This window comes from Protopterus annectens, chromosome 8.part1, assembly GCF_019279795.1.
Source record: "Protopterus annectens isolate FY-2018-M chromosome 8.part1, PAN1.0, whole genome shotgun sequence".
Lineage (NCBI taxonomy): Eukaryota > Metazoa > Chordata > Ceratodontiformes > Protopteridae > Protopterus > Protopterus annectens.
In genome coordinates this window covers 353751240-353772584 of record NC_056742.1, presented here as the reverse complement: position 1 = coordinate 353772584, position 21345 = coordinate 353751240, and the positions used below count along the sequence as shown (strand labels likewise).

At 37.3% G+C, this 21345-nt stretch overlaps 1 protein-coding gene across 1 annotated transcript in view; it reads left to right on the top strand.

The window, feature by feature from the left end:
- The window catches only part of LOC122810354 (fatty acyl-CoA hydrolase precursor, medium chain-like), a 336843-nt gene that overhangs the window by 8644 nt on the left and 306854 nt on the right, over window positions 1-21345 (top strand). The gene's annotated exons all lie outside the window — the stretch shown is intronic.

Below are 21345 nucleotides of genomic sequence, written 5' to 3'. Positions count from 1 at the left end.
AAGTCTAATGTGATGCAACCAAATATGGTTAAGCCAGTGGTCAAAAAGACTTTAATACCAAATACCTTAAGTTCAGAGCAAAGATAATAAATAACAAAAATGCTTAAACAGAGCAAATAGATAACAATTATTCAATTAACCTGTAGTATGAAAGCCTGTCAGAAAATATCCCTGCTTAAACGATAAGGTTCCAGATATTTAAATTTTAAAATATACAGTGTTTCAAGCCTACCCAGTATAGCATACTGGTGATGCACAGTGTATTTATATATTTGTGAAACCTGCCTCATAGCAAAATGTTTAACAGCTCATCTGTTAGCTGGATCCATTAGTGGATCTGTCATACAATACGCAGACGATTCAACCATTATTTGCTCTGCTAAATCAACAACAGAACTTCTGCAAATAACACAGAATGCTTTACTGTTACTAAAATGTGGATGGCCAATAATCAGCTAGCCCTAAATCCCAAAAAAACTAAATTGCTACTATTTGCTCCCAAGAAAAAAACAATTGCTACTATTTATTTATTTTACATTTGTTGACTGGGATAGTCCAACTGGATACATGTCCATTTTCAGCAGAGGCCCAGGGAGAAAAGCTCCAAAGGTACATATACAATCATTACAATGTCATATAGAATAAGAGTAATTATAACATTATACAAATATAATACATTTTACAGTCAAGTTAAATTTATACAAATATACCACATTTTATAACCCAGTTAAATTTGTACAGTCTAGCAATTTTCTAAACTAGCTTAACAAAGATATTTGAGTACCACTTACAGACATAGTATTAGTACACCAGTATCCATAAAGATTTAGTCAGGCTTGGAGCAGGGACATATCCATTGAGACTTGAAATACTCCTTGAGAGCTATTTTAAATTGAGATAGGGTGGTATCCAGGGTAATGTTAGCAGGAAGGGAATTCCAAATTTTGCTAGCAGAGTTGGCGAACAGGGAGTCACCATCTGAGTTGTTGGATTTGTTGGTTTGCATTAATAGTCTATTTACTCCCAAGAAAAACAACTGCTACTATTTACTCCCAAGAAAAAACTATCGGTTAACAAGACAGATTTTGTCATTCATTCTCAGAACAACACCACTATAGAGGTTGCCCATCGCACTAAATTACTAGGAGTCATTCTACATGTAAACCCTGACATTTGACCTCCATATCCACAATGATATAAGAAAACAAACCCAAAACTAGGCACCCTTTATCGTCATAAACACTTTCTTAGCTGCTCTGCTAAGTGGACTCTTGTCTTAATCTTTCACTTACTTTCTCTCCTGTGTGGTGCTACTCTCCTTACCAATACCCAGTCCTCCCTAAACACCAAACTTGAGTCCTGTTACAACAAGGTCACCAAGTTTGCAACCAACGCAAAATACTCTTCCCATCACTGCATCTCCCTACAATTGTTGAGCTGGCTCAGACTTCCAAATTATCTAATCTACCTACAACTAATCACAGCACACACAATCATTTATAAACCCTTAGACAGCCCAGCCCTTTCTAATATCCTAACCCACTACCACCCAAACAGGCCACTCAGATCTGAAAATCAACTTCTTCTGCAAGTTGACAAACCAAAACTCCCAGCTGGTGACATGCTCTATTCCTTCTCTATTGCCAAGTTATGAAATTCTCATGTTCAAAAATATGATTACTTAATTAGTATGTATCTCCAAACCATAATAATCTGTACATATCATATGTTTACATGCCTCATATTCTGTTTTTGTATAATACTGTTCTGTTTAATATAATACTGTTTATGCTATACTAACTATTTTTAATTTTGAATTGTATGTACTATTATACTAACTGCCTTGTGGAGCTTTTCTCCCTGGGCCTCCATTGAAAATGGGCTCTTTTGGCTCAGTGGACTTTCCCAGTAAACAATTACCAATAAATAAATAAGCTCAGTGTTACCACTACTTGCTGAACAAACATGTTGTACAATTTTATTATTAGGATTCCTGTGTGTATAATCCTTTAAATGTTCCCATATTCTAATACATACTGGGCAAATTGATATATATGTATATGTGTGTGTATGTGTGTGTATATATATATATATATATATATATATATATATATATAGGTCTACCTGATAATACCGACACGCCAAAACACCAAAAACAAAATAACCGACACGAAAAAAATGACAAAAAAAGAAAGTTCAAAAACACTAAACTTCACATGCCCGAGAAACCAAAATCCTGACAATCAACAAAACAAATACCTTTCCCGAAAAACACACACACACAACACAAGCACACCAAAAACCTTACAAACCTACACTAAACCTTACATACACAACTATATATGCACTAACCTTAACCCAAACCCTAACCCTAAGGTCCGTCACTATCACACACTTACCTTACCTGCACCCTAACCCTAACTTACTTAATCTGCCCCTAACCCTTAACTCTGTCACTATCGCACACTTACCTTACCTGCACACTTACCTTACCTGCACCCTAACCCTAACTCACTTAATCCGCCCCTAACCCTCAAGTCCGTCACTATTGCACACTTACCTGACTTGCACCCTACCCTAACGTCCGTCACTGTCACAGACTTACCTTACCCACATCCTGACCCTAACGTCTGTCCCTATCGCACACTTACCTTAACATGTCAGTGTTCTCATTCCCAAGTTAGTCTGCCTACAAGAAATTTCTTGCAAAGATATAATAAGTAAAAAAATAGAGATAAATGTGTTATTCTTAGAACTTTCTAATAAAGGGACATATATATGAATACACTTGTAGATGGGGATGCTGCCATAGTATTGGACAAAGACAATACTGATTTTTTTGTCAGGAATATTTGTTCTTGCTAAGGAGAGATGAGGAGCTTAACATTTTATCAAAGTAGCAACTTAAACAACTTGAACAAACTGAACCTGTGAATGTAAGGGTACCATCCTTTTATGGTCTTCGTAAGATCCAGATATTTGTTAGCAGTCTCCCTGCCTACCTCATTGCTTCTTCTTTTGATTATCTTAGGAAGAGGAAAGATAAGCTGTTGGATGTGTTTTATGGAATATAGTTGCATCTGTAGGAATATCATGGATTCTTTTCATTGTTTGGGGAAGCTTCAGTTATTACAAAAGTAAGATTATTGTGCAAGGTCAGCATATATTTTATTTTGCTGCTTGTGTATCTCTGCTACCTTTAAACTGCAACAAAAAGAAGAAAAAAACAAAAAAATCTTGCTTTTTTCCCACTTTCTGAAAGTTAAGAAAGTTCAGTTACAGATTTGCTGTTCTGAACTGTTTGGAAGTTTCTAGAAGGCCAGTGCTTGCTTGGGCTAAAGGGAAGTCTCTGTGTTCACCAGTGGGAGTGGTTAACACTGACTGGAGGAGTGGTTACTACCTAGAAGCTGTAGTTTTAATGGCCGTTTTGGGTCAATTCTAAACTCCTTGATCTCTCTCTCTTAAAACCCTACAACTCTCTTTTTGCACGGTTTTGCGCACTGAGCAGCGTCAGGCAGCGCCGCCTAAACATGTTTAAACTATTCCAGGCTCCACAAAGTCTGCTCTTCAGTTTTTCCCTTAGAACTGTTCAAACTCTCAAAGTAATCACTCTATTCTCTTTCTAAAGCCCTGCACTTGCTCAGCTCTTATAAGGAAACACTAACTAACTAAAGCACTACACCCTCCTTGACTTCTCATAAGAATTAGACTCCCGATTGGTCCTTCCTGATCAAGTGAAAAATCAGTTCCCTTCCCTAATCTGATCAGTAAAAAATCAGTTCCCTGTACTAATCTGGTATGTCCAAGGGTCAGTTTCAAGGCTACTCTCCAGTCCAGCTGGTGAATCTGGAAATTTTGAGGCAATGTTACAATTGCCTTATGTACACAGACAACCCTCTCCTCCTTCCAACAAACTCTAATACATAAAAAAACAACGAACTGTAGCAAGAAAGCAAAGACTCCTCGTAGAAAAACGTAAAAAGCTAATAATACCAGATTCCAGCAGGAGTCACCACATGAAAAAGTTGAATAAACGTGATATTCTTTTATTGAGCCATAAAAACACACAAGCGCTTTCACGTAGTTGGACTACGCTTCTTCAGGTGTATTCAACAATAAAAACTTGTCTTCTTATATACACAATTTTTTGGCGCTCAAGGCAAAAAACATTAATCATTGCTTAATAAAGTAATTGGCAAGAGCTGTTCTTTAAAGTGACAGTGGAAGTATAAAACATATAAATACAACTGACTGTAACGGCCAAGAAAAACAATAAACCAAATAAACAAATAACTTAATTATAATACCAGTCCATATGTTTATAAGATTGCGCCAAACTAGATGTAAAAAGTGCTAGTGACACATATGAGTATTGCTACTATAGAACACAGTAGACCAATGACGATCTAACATAAGGCTGTAAAGACCTGTTTTGAAGGTTTATTTAACAAATCTAAGTTAATATGATAGATAAAACTCTAGTGAAGCAACTAAATAGACAACCGCTTCACTATTGTTAATGAAAAATGTGGCATATAGAAATCGTGCTCAGCAACGAACCAGAAATAGATTTCATATATAAAAAAACAAAGCTGATAATTCAGCTTCATATAGTCAGTAATCCATAGTATAAAAAACATGCCACTTTAAATGTGAGCAATTAAAATATTTAACAACAGCTAATGAGCTGTGATAGGAAGGCAGCTCACTAATGCGGCTTCCAAAATAAAAAAAACAGACAAAATGTTTGAATCCATTAGAAAATCAGCAATCAATTACCACGTTATATGAAAACACTCAGATAAAATAGAATCTGGTTAAGATATATTAAAAAACGTAAAGCAACGATGTTGCTTATGAAAAACAACAACATAATCCTGAACGATCATGCTCTATATATTATGTATAGGCATGACAGGTTTATTAACAAGTAGTATATGCAAAGGCTGTTTTAGAGGAAAGCTTACTGTCAAGCAATGCAGATTCTAAAGTAAACATCCTATAAAACAAAGTGCCTGTAATCAACTGCCTTAAAACATCGCATATCAACAAAGAATGTAGCAGTATGCATATACGAAATGTGTATACTTATTTGCTATAACCGATGTTAAACACAGAATTATAATAAAAACCTGCATGAATTTAAAACATGATTCATACTAAACAAAATTTATAGTGTTTATAAAACTCATGAATAAAACACTCTACGTAATAGTACTATAAAGTATCTAAAGTCAACGACTCATATATAACAATACTAATACATGGTATCAAAGTTATTCTGAAGATAGTACCTGTTGTGTTTGTGAGACTCACGGGTAAAACCCTGCAAAAGGCAATAATGTAGTATATCTAAGTGTAATGATACTGGTGTTTCACTCAACAAAAAGTAAAAGCAGGGAGGGAACAAACCAGAACTATATTAGAAGCCAAATGTGAAAAATGCCGTAAAGTCAACGAAGTTCATCTTGCTAGTGTCAAAATTTGAGAAGTGAAATAAAAATTGTAAGAATGATGTGGAAATTAACCATCAAGATATCTCCCCACCAGCTACCTATAAAAATCAAAAAATGACATTATAGTTTTTAAAACCAGTATTTATATGACACTAAATGCTATGAATCGCTCTTGTCAAAAGAATAAAGACAAAAATGAGAATATTGTCTCTAGGATCACATATATAAAAAATAAAAACTATAGTGATTGTAATAATTTAGCATAATTGTATATAAATAAATATTTTTCACATTTTAAAAAATATATAATAAACTAAATAATGAAATATTAGTAATGTATATAAATAGATTTTATAAATAAAAAATGATATGTAAAAAAAAGGGGATATAACATGTGGAAAAAATATATATCTATCCTACTATAGAACTATATGAAATATACATGTACAAGTATGTGTGTATGTTAATTTCAGACAATTAATCTAGATATATACCTTTAAAATAATATATGCATTTTATATATATATTTCTTTGTATTAATTATCATACTAATATATAAAAATGAAATATTATTAAAATCATTAATAATAAATAAACAAAAAAATATATATATGTGTATGTTGAATATATAAATAAAAATTCAGACACTGAACAATTGTATAACTATGTTCATGGTGTATGACATGTGAAGAAAAAGAAAAAGAGAATAAAGTGTGCATAGTAATTCTTTATATCAAATGTGTTAGGAAAGCTGAATGCTTATCTGATAGGTCAAACTAATTATAATTAAGAAATGAGTCCAGGAAGGAAGGCCTAAGCACACAGTCAAGATACAAAAGATAGGTATTAAGACCACATATATATTTAAAAAACCCAATTTATTATATTTTCCTATTATTCAAAATGGGTTTGACCGATACAGACTGGTTAATACCAGGATAAATATGAGCCTTCAGGGTAAAAATCCACTTGAGTTCTTTAACAGCTAGCTGGTTGTTGCTGTCTCCTTCTCTAGGATTTGTAGCTATTTTCTCCAAAACTTTGAAACTAAACGTGTGAGTATTGTGTTCAATGATATGTTTGGCTAGGGCATTGCATTCATGTCCCTTCTTGATATCATAACAGTGATTGTAAATTCTATCACGAAGCCGCCTCTTAGTTAACCCTACATAAAATGCATCACAATAGTCACAGGTAGCTAAATAAATCAAATTAATAGTGTTACAATCACTATAAAACCTAGGTATAAAGGTGAAAAGGCCTTCTGGATGTAGAAAACTGATGTTCTTAGATATATAGGGACACATGGAACATCGACCACAAGGAAAAGTACATTGTTTATCACTCTCTTCATTGTTATATTGTACAGTCCTCTCTGAACAGAGAAGCTCCTTTAAATTATGAGATGTTCTATAACTAAACCTAGGGTAATCACCCACTATAGTTTTAGTAAAGGGATCCGTTATTAGAACATTCCAATTTCTGGAGACAATTTTATTCAAATTAACAATATCACTAGTGAATCTAGTGACATAACTCAACTTATCAGTAAATCTCTCATTGATCCTAAAATGCTGCTTTGGACCAGTCCTATGTTCACTAGCAGCTGAAACATAATTGATATTTAATTTACTTAGAACTTCTCGTTTGCATTCTGTGATCATCTTGGTGGGATAACCTCTTTCTCTAAATAAGGCCTCAAGTGTATTGAGTTCTGATTGCAGAGTATTACTATCACTACATATTTTAGATATTCTATGCATTTGACTAGATATTATTCCCTTAAAGGTAAACCTGGGATGCATGCTTTCAAAACGAATCAATGTGTTTCTCCAGGTAGGTTTCCTGTATAACGAGGTGACAATCTTGTTACCATTAAACTCTAGCTTCAGGTCTAAATAGTGTGCCTGGCTATAAGATGTCTCCACTGTAAACCTTAAAAAGGAAGAAGTGGTTTCTAGCTCACTGATGAATTTAATACATTCAGTCTCTGTGCCTTCCCAAACGAAAAAAAACGTCATCCACAAACCTCTTGTAAATCTTAATTCTATTGAACTCAGTATGTTTAAATAAGTATTCACGTTCCCAGTTGTAAACCACAAGATTAGCGTAACTATTTGCACAGGGGGTTCCCATGGCAACCCCCCATCTCTGCAAATAAAGTTGTTTTTGATATAGAAAAACATTATTGTTGAGTATCAGTTCTAATAGATAATTGATCAGGATTTGTCTGTTATTACTATAGTCAGATAGAATGACTAGTATCTCATTGATAGCTTGAAGCCCTAGATCGTTCGGGATGCAGGTAAAGAGATTTTTAAAATCCATAGTAACCAATAGCAACTCTGTATCCTTCTTTTCAAATTCTAATTCTTTTAAGGAATCTATTAATTGGTAAGAATCTCTGAGGATGTTAGGGATGCTGTCTACCAAAGGTCTAAGAAGACTCTCTACAAAGGAAGAGATAGTGGAGGTTGCCCAACATTCACTAAAGACTATAGGTCTCATTGGTACAGGAATAATGTCTTTGTGAATCTTCGGTAGACCTTTAATTATAGGAGTTGTGGGAAATTCTATAAGAAAATATTCATAGAGCTCACAACTAATCTGGCCACCCATCAGAAGATCATAAAGATCTGAATGTACAGTTTTGATAATTTTCTTAAGTGTCTCTGGGGTAACCTTTTCATATACAATATCATCAGATAAAAGATTGTTCATAATATTATCATAATCTGAAAAATTCATAATAACCACAGCTCCCCCTTTGTCAGCTGACTTGATGATAATATCTGTGTTATTTATTAAAGCATGCAGAGAGTCTTGTTCTGCTTTGGTAATGTTAAAAAAACAGCATATTTTCTTACTTAGAGAAAACCAATCATAAAAGTCTGTCTCACACATTTTCAGAAAACTTTCAACATTGTGTGGCATAAAAGGTATGAAACTGCTTTTAACTCTAAAGAAATTCTTTAAAGCTTTCGTATCTAAAGCGCTATTATTTTTGAATAAAATTTTCAGAGATACATTGCGACAAAACAATCTTAGATCAACGAGAACATCATTGAGAAAACTGGTCTGGGAAGGTATAAAATTAAGACTTTTCTCTAAGAGGGAGAGGTCTGACTCAGATAAAATGTAGTCAGAAATATTATGTACTAAAGAGTTCAATTTCTCTGTTTTCTTGTGGTTGTGTATCTTTCTTCGGATCCTTTTCTTTTTCGTGGCCCTCTGCTGTTTGATCGGCCTCTCCATCCTGGTTGTTGCTTTACAGGAAAGGGTAAAAAACAGTTAGTAGCAGGGGCTGAATCCTTAGGTTTAGCTCCTGCTAAAAGGAAAGCTTTAGCTGCTTGTTGGTTTGGAGGAGGTGTGTCACTAGAAGAATTCACATCATTCAGATCATTCAGAGGATGGGAAGAATGATTATTAGATATCAGTTCATTATTCATCATATTACTGGTTGTAGGCATAGAAGAGGGAACTGTGTCAATAACAGTATTAGGAGTCCCATTTGTAGAAAGTATTGAGTTAGAGGCATTAATAAAATTATCCGTATTAGATGTAGTTTGTATATGTGTGTTACCAGTTCTAGGCCAAAGGAAAACTTGACCTGAAGCAAAGTCATTAGCATCCCTTATCAGTTTTTTCTGTTTCACTAGTTTCAGTCGTTCACTAAAAGAATGAACCTGGGACCAAACACTGTCCAGTCTTTTAATAAAATATTCAGTTTTAAAACATTCTGAAATGACTTTATATTGTGCATCTATTTTCTTTCTTAAGTCAATTTCAAGTGGACCGAAATATTCTAGCAACAGATTAATATAGCTGAACCCAAGTTGTATATTAAGGTCTTGCCATTTTCTCAAAAGTATGGGATGAGTATCCCCATAAGATGGCATCCAAAAAATACACATGCCTCTAGGAACTATTTTAAAATGAATACATGCCTCTAGATGCAGTCTTTGCCACACATATCTCTGTAACTGATATAAATCATCCTGGAATAGGCTACATAATTTGTTAAATTCAGTAACACTCTCACCATTAGGAGTTTGTGGTAAAACAGTAGCTTGGTTCGTCAGTTCCAGAGTCAATAAAGGATTCTCAGTGCAGTGCTTGAGAGAGTCCCAAGCCGGTGAAATAGATGTCCTCATCTCTGGATGGAAGTCTAATTCGATGTCAATATGCTGCATGAGTCAATCTTGCAGACAGCAAAATGAGCAGACAAAAAACCAACGAACTGTAGCAAGAAAGCAAAGACTCCTTGTAGAAAAACATAAAAAGCTAATAATACCAGATTCCAGCAGGAGTCACCACATGAAAAAGTTGAATAAACGTGATATCTTTTATTGAGCCATAAAAACACACAAGCGCTTTCACGTAGTTGGACTACGCTTCTTCAGGTGTATTCAACAATAAAAACTTGTCTTCTTATATACACAATTTTTTGGCGCGCAAGGCAAAAAAACATTAATCATTGCTTAATAAAGTAATTGGCAAGAGCTGTTCTTTAAAGTGACAGTGGAAGTATAAAACATATAAATACAACTGACTGTAACGGCCAAGAAAAACAATAAACCAAATAAACAAATAACTTAATTATAATACCAGTCCATATGTTTATAAGATTGCGCCAAACTAGATGTAAAAAGTGCTAGTGACACATATGAGTATTGCTACTATAGAACACAGTAGACCGATGACGATCTAACATAAGGCTGTAAAGACCTGTTTTGAAGGTTTATTTAACAAATATAAGTTAATATGATAGATAAAACTCTAGTGAAGCAACTAAATGGACAACCGCTTCACTATTGTTAATGAAAAATGTGGCATATGGAAATCGTGCTCAGCAACGGACCATTGCCGTTACAGTCAGTTGTATTTATATGTTTTATACTTCCACTGTCACTTTAAAGAACAGCTCTTGCCAATTACTTTATTAAGCAATGATTAATGTTTTTTTGCCTTGCGCGCCAAAAAATTGTGTATATAAGAAGACAAGTTTTTATTGTTGAATACACCTGAAGAAGCGTAGTCCAACTACGTGAAAGCGCTTGTGTGTTTTTATGGCTCAATAAAAGATATCACGTTTATTCAACTTTTTCATGTGGTGACTCCTGCTGGAATCTGGTATTATTAAACTCTAATACATGTGAGAGATGCAGTTACACAGCCAAACTGGAGGCAGAGCTCTCTCAACCCAAGACTGGCACAGTCAGTCAGGAGGAAAAGGTAACCACCCACACCACAAATCTAGTCTCACACAGACCTATTGCATCTGCGTACCCAACACATAAACACACAAAAATATACTCTGAGGCTCTAAATAGAAATCTGCCTAAACAGCAAAGACCTCCTAAGCAGATATCCAAGCAACAGCCACCCCTCAACAATACCCATGAATCACATATCTCACAAAATCAGTGCGCCTCACAGTCACAGCCCTTAAGGCCAAACAACACACCAAATACACTTGTTATAGGGGACTCTATTGTCCAGCACACTGACGTCCCACTCACCAGACTGAACAAGGAGAAGGTCATTGTAAGCTGCCTGTCGGGTGCCAGGATCCGCCACATAACGCAAAAACTCAGGTCACTCCAAAGCAAGTACAAGTATGACTTCGTCATTGTCCATGCTGGTGTGAATGACCTGAGACATACCTCTCTGGACTACATGAAAAGAGACATAGAGGAGCTCTCTGACCATGTAGCCCAGGCTGGTATGACCCTGACCTTGAGTAACATCTTGCCCTCACCAAGAATGATGCCACAGTATAAAGACAAAATGATCAGTTTCAACAATTGGCTAAAGTATTGGTGTCATTCAAAGGGGATCCATTGTCTGTCAGCCTGGGATGACATGCTCGACAAGCCACGTTGCTTCGCTAGGGACAGCTTGCACCTGTCACCCTTAGGCTTTCATATACTGGCCAAGGCTCTTGCCACCCCCATAGTGCCTTTTTTAGGCAATGCTCAAAGGACAAACCCACCTCCATAGACAACCCAAGGATAAAAAAACTAAAGGTAATGCTACTCAATGCCAGAAGTCTAAACCTCAGGATGCATGCACTCGAGGCTCTTCTCAGTATGGAGAAAATCGATGTCTGTGCAGTAACTGAAACCTGGTTCAAGGCTCCTGAGAGCACCCCAGCAGTACCAGGTTATAACTCATACCATGCGTTTCGGCCCCAAAACTTGGACTGAAGCACAAAAGGAGGTGGAGTATCTATATTCATCAAAGATACCTACACCTCCAGGTTAGTGGCACTACACGTAGCATCGGAAACCATCCATGTGCAACTAACAGTGGGCAAAACTGCCTTTCAGTTTGTAGCCTGCTACAGAACACCCTCCCTATTACAGGAACCCCACTTGGCATTCCTGAGAACATTGGAGAATATGAAGGTCTCTCCAAACACTATGTTATTGAGTGACTTCAACTACCCAAACATTGACTGGGAAAACTACTCAAGCCCAAACACCCTCACCCAACGGTTCCTTGAATTTATAAACTCTAAAGCACTGGAACAACTGGTCACCACCCCAAGAGGGAACAACATATTGGACCTGGTCATCACCAACATGTTCCACACCAGAGGCAAACCCCTCATTGGTAAGTTCAGACTATAAACAAATTTCCCTGGACATCCATATCCCATCCCCACCCCCAGCCAAGGAAATCACTGTAAAGAATTTCTCAAAAGCCAACTTTGCACTTCTCAAGACTGAGGTGGAATCCTTCAAAGCCCCTGGGCCAGAGGATAATACAGCCCAATCCGCAGAATCCTTTACAAATGCATTCTATGAGCACCTGCAGGAATGCATGGATCGTGCTATCCCAAATAAAACCAAGACTCACTCCTCCAAAAACAGGAGACCGGTCTGGTGGACCCCGGCCATAAATAAGCTATACAACAGAAGGAGGAAGCTACTACATGACAGAGCAAAATCTCAAAAAGGGAAGGCATCTCTGATCAGTATTAGCAAGAAACTTCGATCCCTCATAAAATCATCAAATGCAAGTTTCGAAAGAAAAATTGCCCTAGACACAATCACAAGGCCTTCTTTAGTTATGTCAGGAACATGGACGGAAACTCCCAGATATGCTCTGAATTGTTGCATAATGGTACAAAATATACCGAACCTACAGACATAGCCAACATCCTGGCAGACAGATTCAGCACAAACTTCTCCCCCCCTTCCCCCCCCCAAAGGAGCAAATGCCTATCCCAACTGAATGTAACCTCCCTGACATCACAGATGCACAGTTGAAAGCTGCCCTCTTCAAAGCAAAAAACACAGGCTGTGTTTTACATGAGCTCTAAGAAGAACTGAACCCTCACATTAAGTCACTGTTCAAACTTAGGCTTACTACAGGATATGTACCCAAAAAATGGCATACAGCTACAGTAGTCCCACTCCACAAAGGTGGTGCCACAACGGATCCCGGAAACTATCGCCCCATAAGCCTGACTAGTCTGGTCTGTAAAGCTATGGAGCATATTATCATGGAACTCATAAACAAAGACATTGGGAGCCTCCAGATACTGGACCCTACCCAATTCGGCTTTGTTAAGTGTAGATCTTGCCTCTTAAAACCTAGTTGATTTCTTTGAAACAGTAACCAAAGCCATAGATGAGGACAAGGTAGTCCACACAGCCTCCCTGGACCTCGCAAAAGCCTTCGACACAATACCCCACTCGGGCATCATAAATAAGCTTACTAGCTTAAAAATTAACCCCTATATCACAAGATGGGTTGCAAACTGGCTCAGAGATAGAACCCACATGGTCAGAATCGCAGGTGCCATGTCCGAATCCAAACTAGTTACAAGTGGTGTCCCACAGGGCTCAGTTCTGGGACCTCTCTTGTTCGGTATATACTTCTGTGAGGTTCAGGCTAACACAGGGGGATTATGGCTGACAAAGTTCGCAGATGACTGCAAACTGGGGGCCATAATCGAATCTCCAGCTGACACAAGCATCCTCCAAAAGGGTCTCACAGAGACGGATGCTTGGTGCCAGAGCCACGGCCTCAAGCTAAATGCTAAAAAGTGCATAGTCATCCCCTTTGGGAAAAACAAGGTGCCCACAAATTACCACATAGGTGGTAATCCATTAACCACAGAAGAAGTAATTAGAGATTTGGGGACCAACGTAGATAGTAATCTCTCCTTTGATAATCACATTGCCAAAGTGGTTAGAAAGACCTTCTATATAGCCCACTTTATCACGAAAGAGTTCGCATCTAGATCAAGAGAGGTCATTGTGCCCCTCTACTCGTCACTCATCAGGCCCATAATTGAATACAGTCCCCCTTTTGGGATGTACCTTACCTGACACCTGCAGCAACTGGAGAGACCCCAAAGGTACCTCACCAAGAGGATCATGAGCTACAAACAGATGTCCTATGCAGCTCAACTAAAGAAACTCCAGCTCTACTCAGTTGCTTACCGCCTACTCAGAGGCGATCTATGCCTGACGTACAAAGCCATGTCAAACCCAGAATTAATGGACATGTTCCACCTCAAAAAATCCAATTCCGTTAGAGCTACACGCTCCAGGGACCTAAACCTTAGCACAAAAATAAATAGGACATGCTGGAGGGACAGATTCATTTCCCAGAGGCTCCCCTCACTCTGGAATAGAATCCCAGTTCATGTTAGACATAGCCCCTCGCTGACCCTCTTCAAGCAAAATTTGGATGCGTGGATGGAAAATCGCAAAGTCACCCCTGGGATCTCTTCTGTGTCCCTGCTAGACAGAGGCACAGTAAACTAATCTTAAAAGGGTACCTTCTGTGACCTACTTTACAGAGGCACAGTAGGCTAATCTATTAGGGAGGCGGAAGCCAAATACACTCTGGCTAGGCTTATAAATGCCCTAGGGCAGATAGCCTAGTATCTACCTATGAACCTATATAGCTAGTATATATCAGCAATGAGGGGTGCAGAAGAGCATTCTCACCCGCATACCCAAGTACGAGGGCTGAATCTCCCACATCCCAACATCCCATCTGTTTATCTGCAATCACTGCTCCTTGGAGCAAAGGGAATATTCAGAGACAGAGTGATTTTTAGATATAACATATGTACGCCCCTCATTATTTTTAGCTTTGTCCCTGAATCTTGAGCAATGAAGTTGAGATTTATGGCTTCTTTTGAAAAAAAAAACAATGCATAGTTTCTTTTTTTTTCACTATGAAGAATAACTAACTGAAAGTCCATATTGATGTTGCTGGTACTAAATTTAATGTGACATGCATTTACTAATATTTCAAGTATGTTTCTAACAATATTTTAGCAGTTTATGTTTTATTTATAAACATATTTGCACTTGATTTAAACATTAATAATCTTAGGTCAATACATGACTTTTGATGAGTTTTAACTATGAGCTTACAGTACAAGTATTACTGTTTGTGTTTCTTAAAATTATTTGCTTCTTTCACTGAAATTAGTTTCTATGACTCTGATTCATTTATTTCAGTTGCAGTTACTACACCTGCAGTGTTTCTGTTTTGTACCTTGCTCTGATACAAAAGGACCTTTTTTATTTTATCACACAGAGCAGCCATTACTATGCATTGCAGCCTTCAAAGGTCCTCCTTTCTGAAAATATTGAGTTGGCACTGACCCACAAAGGTAGACATTAAGCCAACAAACAGTAATACTCTGCTCTACTTTAGACTTTTTCCTCTGTACGAGTTATTAGTGACGCTACACTATATATGTGTTATTATGGTTAAGGTCTTTTCAGCTCATTCTTCAGGTATTCCAAAAATATGTCTCTTCAAAGTGCTAAACTTGTTAATCTGTCAGTGACGGTGAGGTCATGTCCGAATTCATCCTCTGAGAATGATGCTACCTGACCATATTCTGTGAAAATGATGCCACATGTCCATATTCTGTCTGTGTGAGTACAAGGTTAGCATTTACTTCATATCCTTAAAAATACGTTAACTTTCTATCTGTGCACTTGTTACCACTCATTTGTTTATTCAGGGATCCACTGTACTGTTAAAGTCACCTCCTCTGATGCACAGCCCTACTATATTCAACATTTGCTCATTTCTTTGACCATATTCTACTACATTAAATATTTCCATGTGTTGAAGTAAAATACATTTTTCTTCAGGGGGATAATGGATAATGGTATAATGTCACTTCTGAATGCAAGTATTAAAACTGTAGGAAAGATAAATGTATTCTTGAATCTTTGGTAGTGTGGCGATGGGAGGTACTTCCAAACATGCCAGGAGAACTAGGGCAGTGGAATTGTAACATATGCCATCACAGCTAGCTGGAATTTTGTCATTAATTATATGTCATTTGTATATCAAACTGATTTGTACAGATGTTTGTGCTGAAATTGTATTTGTGAGTTTTGCTTGTGTTAAAATGTATCAACAGTGTGTCCTGTTGGAAGAAAAAAAAATGTACATGCATTATTGTAACTGTTTTAATTGTATACATTGTAAAAGCATATACTGGAAGTGAAGAGGTTTATCTTAATCCACCTAACTATGAAAAATAGTCTTGAAATTAAATGACTTTATGGGTTAAGCCATAAAGATGTTATCCCACAGTTTTGAATGGAGTCAGAGACACAATGTCTGTGCTAGAGAATAGTTGGTAGCTCCTGTAGGAAGAGAGAAATGGTTTTATGGTTTTATGAATTCTAGCAGCTACACCACATCTGAGCAAAATTCTATCTGTGTGTATGGTAACACATAGGTGGTAAAACCCTGGCAGCTTCTAGTGATGGGGATAGCGTAGGAAACAAAGTCAGATGACCAGATGTGTCTGATGCCATTCTGTATGGAAATAATGCTTTAATATTAGAGGAGACTGAAGTCTCAGCAGCATTCTGTATTCCGTCTTGGATCTGACAACAAAGACCACTCACATATCTTGCCTTTCTCTATTCAGTAAGTAGGAACAGTAATTATTTTAGTCAATCAGGAATAGGTAGTGAGGCTAGTTGAATACAGTTTTTCTATAACTGTGTGAAACTTTCCATCTGTGCTATTTTTAATATTCCCCATGATTGAAACTCTGATGTTTACTGTGAATATTTATTTAGTATTTTCTTGTTCTTTTATTGTTTATTACTACATATATTTAAACTTTTCATTGTGGCTGGTCCTTTTTTAGAAAATATTTAAGCTTTGAGAGTATTTGCATATATTTATTTAGTGATAACTCTGGCCATTCCTGAAAGGCTTGCTGTTTGGGCATTACCATTTGTCTTAATATTAATTTCACTCAGTATAATTCGGTACCCTTGTAAGAGCCTTAATGTAGCTGGCAAGGGGGCTTGTGGGCAGAAGGGTGTGTGTGTGTGTGTGTGTGTGTGTGTGTGTGTGTGTGTGTGTGTGTGTGTGTGTGTAAATCAAATCTTAGAGTGTATGTGTCAGCTGCTTGGAGCAGGGACACAAAGCACTGGTTTCACAGACAGGGTGTGGGAGGACTTATCTTGAAATCCCAGCTAAGGATTCAGTTCTGAGCTGTGCCAGTGGGGAGTCTTATTGGGGTTCTGGACAGATATAGAGAGGAACCAGCCCCTGGACTGAGGCTGTTCCCTGGGTGCTGTTAAGGGAAATTGTGCTTGATGCAGAGAAATCTGCATCTGGCAATACTGATTGTATCCATTTGTATTCCAAGTGAACATCCCTCTCCAGTGTCAGTGGTGAGGATTCAAACTCCTTTATTACTGGTCCAGAGTGGGGACGTCACAGGTAGTATTTAATATTTTTCATATAGGAATGCATGGATCTGCACCTTCATCAAAAGTCATGTTTATACTACTATTACTTGAAATCCAGCTGCTTTAAACACAAGATACATTCCATCTGGCACAAAACTAGCTTACTCGAGTATGTATAAGATCTAAAGACAAATACCCAAAGGTGATCTACTATTATGTAAATGAGATCCACATAGAAGTAATGAAAGCTTTTTTTAGCAGTGGGAAAACTCCTTTCACCCACCACAACACCATATTTTATTATTGTCATACTTAGTTCGCTCCAACTTGCCCAAAGAGTGATCGCTTCAAAAATAATTATAACATGCCGCTCTTTCTTCAATATGCTGCAGTTTTGAAGTTAACTGAACAGAATATAATTAAACTCACACCTACTGATACAACTTGTAGTGAACAAAAAACATGGAGAAACAAATCATGAGACAAATATACTCAAGAAAATTACAAATAAACACCTAGAGTTTAAGCAGCAGAAGCTAACCCAAGTCGAGTTGTTTTTGTGTTGTTCAAACTGTGATTTTGCACACTGAATTTTAAGTCTCATTAAAGACTGGAAAATGATCTATATCTAAAATAAATAAATAAATAAATGAACAGCACAGCTTGAAGAAATGGATAATTTTTACTTTTTGGGTTAAAATACTGGAACTTGTCAAAATTACGATGCAGCAATCATCAAACCAAGTCAGTGCTTGTAATTATTGTGATTCCCGTGCACTGGCCCAGCAATCAAAGAGCCTCTGTCCTCATCACTAACACCAGTGAGGGGCATTCACATTGGAAAGGGTAACAAATACACACACAGTAAAGTACAATTTCACTTAAGAGCGCACAGAGATCACAGTCAGTCTGAGGCTGATTTCTCCCTTTCTATCCAGATCCTCAATAAGACTCCCCACTGGCACAGCTATAGGGTCCAGATCTCAGCCTAGTGGTCAAGCTAAAACCTCCAGAACCCTCTCTGTCCAACCAGTGCTTCATGTCCCTGCCCAAGTTGCTGAAACACACACGCACACACACTTTGAGATATGAGTTATATACAAACACACAGACACTCCTGGGGAAGGCTGACACAGGTTCTCCAGCTATGCCCCTTCTGCCCAGACTATACGGTAATACCACTTTCCACCAGCCACTAAGATCAGCTACTAATAAGGCCCTTATCAAAGGGTGTCCAAATATTACTGTGCAATATTATTATCCAAATTGTAAGTATGATGAACAGCAAGGCTTATTTGGAATGGCTTGGACAGTATCAGTACAAGAGCTTAAGTTATCTCTACATAAAATAGCCACAGTTGAAAGGTTTAAAAATATTTAATAATAAATAATAAGAACACAAGACAATACTTCTTACTACACAGTCCTAGTCAAGAGTTCAGAGATCAAACAGAAATGCGTAAAATAATACAGTAGAAAAGTTCTGACATCAGTACAGAAAACAGCTAGATTAGGCTTCCTATTTCCTGTCTATATCTAAGGGCAAACACAGTTCTAAAATAAACTTCCATATAGAGCAAGGCAGAGCTGGTGATGTTGTCAGTTCTGAAAACAAATGCAAAATGCTCTGATTCTCTCTCTCTCTCTCTCTCTCTCTCTCTGTCCTTAAATTGATAACACGGTACCACTGACTCATTTCAGATGACATCATTATTCTCTGTTTCCCAGGCTAACAGAAACTGAGTGTAACAGCCCTTTTGATCTTGCAGCTGGTCAGGAAGCCAGAGCAATAAAAACATTATACATGTAAATTCTAGCCATTAACTCTGGTCTCAAAACAGTAGGAAGAATTCCTTCATTCAGACATCTTAGCTCCGAGTTTTGAGCTCAATTATACAATGCTTGAATTATCAGCTTTCTTCCAGCAGAGTGCAATGTGGTTACATTTTTGAAGTTCAACATTTACCATAATTTTTTTACATTTAAGAGAACAAGCATGTGGCTTACATTAATATTTACAAATGACAGAATTATCTACAAAATCCTATCTAGCTAGGCTGGCAGCCTCCACAATTATTACAATTTGTAAGGTGAAGCTCAGTTTGGAACAGGTAAGTAAAACAACATTTGAAATGTATTTAATTTCATTTTGTGGTAAATGTATCATTAATGAAGAAGTATTTGTGGCCTGCAGAGTATCCCAGAGGTTAGTTATGGAAGGTGTGTCTGAGGTGGTGCATTCCAAATGAGAAGGTCATGTAGAGGCAGTGGTAGGGAGAAAAATGTTAAACAACTTTTGATATCAAAGGAAAACTTAAAACATCCTTTTTACATGTGTTTATCTTAGGGAGATAGAGAATCTCAGTGTCACACTCAGATACATTCAGCTGAACACTGCAGGGTCACTAAGCACACAGGTCAAGCCTATAAAGTGATAGTGGTCATGCAGGACAGAGTGAAGACGTTTCCCGTATAACCCTGCAATTTCTTTCCTTATTTACTTGAATGTGCGTTGTACATATTAACAGTAGACAATGTGATGACTAAATAAACTTATAGAAGGAGCACAGGTGAGTCCTTAGTAATGAGCCTGCTGGCACAGGAACAGGGTTTCTGCTCATGCCGCTAACAACCTGGGTTCATTTAGCAGACCAAACAGTACAGGGATGTCAAGAGTCAAGGTAGGGTGTGACAGGGCATTTATTTCGATGCCTCTCTATAGGGAGTGGAAAGGGGCACCTCTCAGGGGTAGTGCCTGCCAGTGTGTCTCCAGTGGAGACTGGGCATTGGATTAGAGGCATTTAGACTGGGCATTGGATGAGAGGTATTTGCTTCCTAGGAAAGCAGGGCTGCCAGGAGGGGAGTGTTGCTTATACGAGTGTGTGATGTCCCTTCATCATACCCATTGCATGCTCACCTACTACAGATTAAAAACTTTGGTTAAATAATGCATGTAACTGGTGGAACAAAACTAAAACTCTGGGAAGAGAAGAATAAACCAGTGCATGATCATATATGAGTATAAAGTATTAGAAAATGGAGTTGGAGAATCAGAACCAGTGAACATCTATTGGATACTCAATGTTTTAAAGCAGAGAATTAATGTAGAATGAGAGCTCAGTAAAAAAAAAATCTGTGTACCATGACCGGCATACATATAAATATATATTTATTTATATATATATATATATATATATATATATATATATATATATATATATATATATATGTATATATATACACACAGTATGTGTGTGTGTGTGTGTGTGTGTGTGTGTGTGTGTGTGTATCTCTCTAAGTGCAGATATTATTAAATACTTACATAACTTCAGTTTTGGATGTGAACTAGCTCTTCCAACATTCTATATCAACTTTGCCAGATTAGGGGGATGAACTGTTTTGCATTAGAAATATCTATCTGTCTAGTTCTACTGAACAAAACTAATTTATCTGAATCGTGAAAGACTGAAAACTGCAAAGTAAAGAAACCATGATTTATTGTGTTTTTCCTCTTTTTTCACCTCTTGTGTAACCTTAAGTAACAGGGTTTGGAGTCAAAGTTCCCCACAAGGGGTGGTGCATAGTGGCTTTCCCCCACTTGCAAAAAAAAAAAAAAAAAAAAAAACTTTTTTTATGGTATGTTGATTTTACTAAAGTTTTCCATGAAATGTGTTTGTCCCTAAGTAGTAATTCTCAGTGTGTTTTCTTTTTTCTCTCTTGTCCACTGTTGTGTGACTGTGGAAGTGGTATATTTAAGTAAGGGGTGTGTGGGGCTTGCTTCACTGCGAGATATACATTTTTAGTTATGTTTGGCATCATTACGTTTTTCTGTCAAATGTGATTCTATGAAAGGATTTTTCAGTCAGATGAGTTGTTCTGATTCAGTTAACACGACTAATCTTTGCCTGTCTGTCTCTGTCTACATACAGCTCATTTATGATATCTAGTCTGGGCCCGCTAGAAGGAAACAATGGAACTTCCAGGAGTGAGTTGGCCTCAGGTTTGCCAGATTTCTAAATGGACAGGTGGGAACCATGGGGCCAAATAAAAGGGTCCTTCACACTAAAGCTAAGTGAAGACAAAACAACAAAAAAAGAAAGGTCTTTCATGTGGAATATCAGGCAGTTCTGCATCCCGCATCCACTTTGCTTTTTTTGATTGGCTCGTATGCTGGT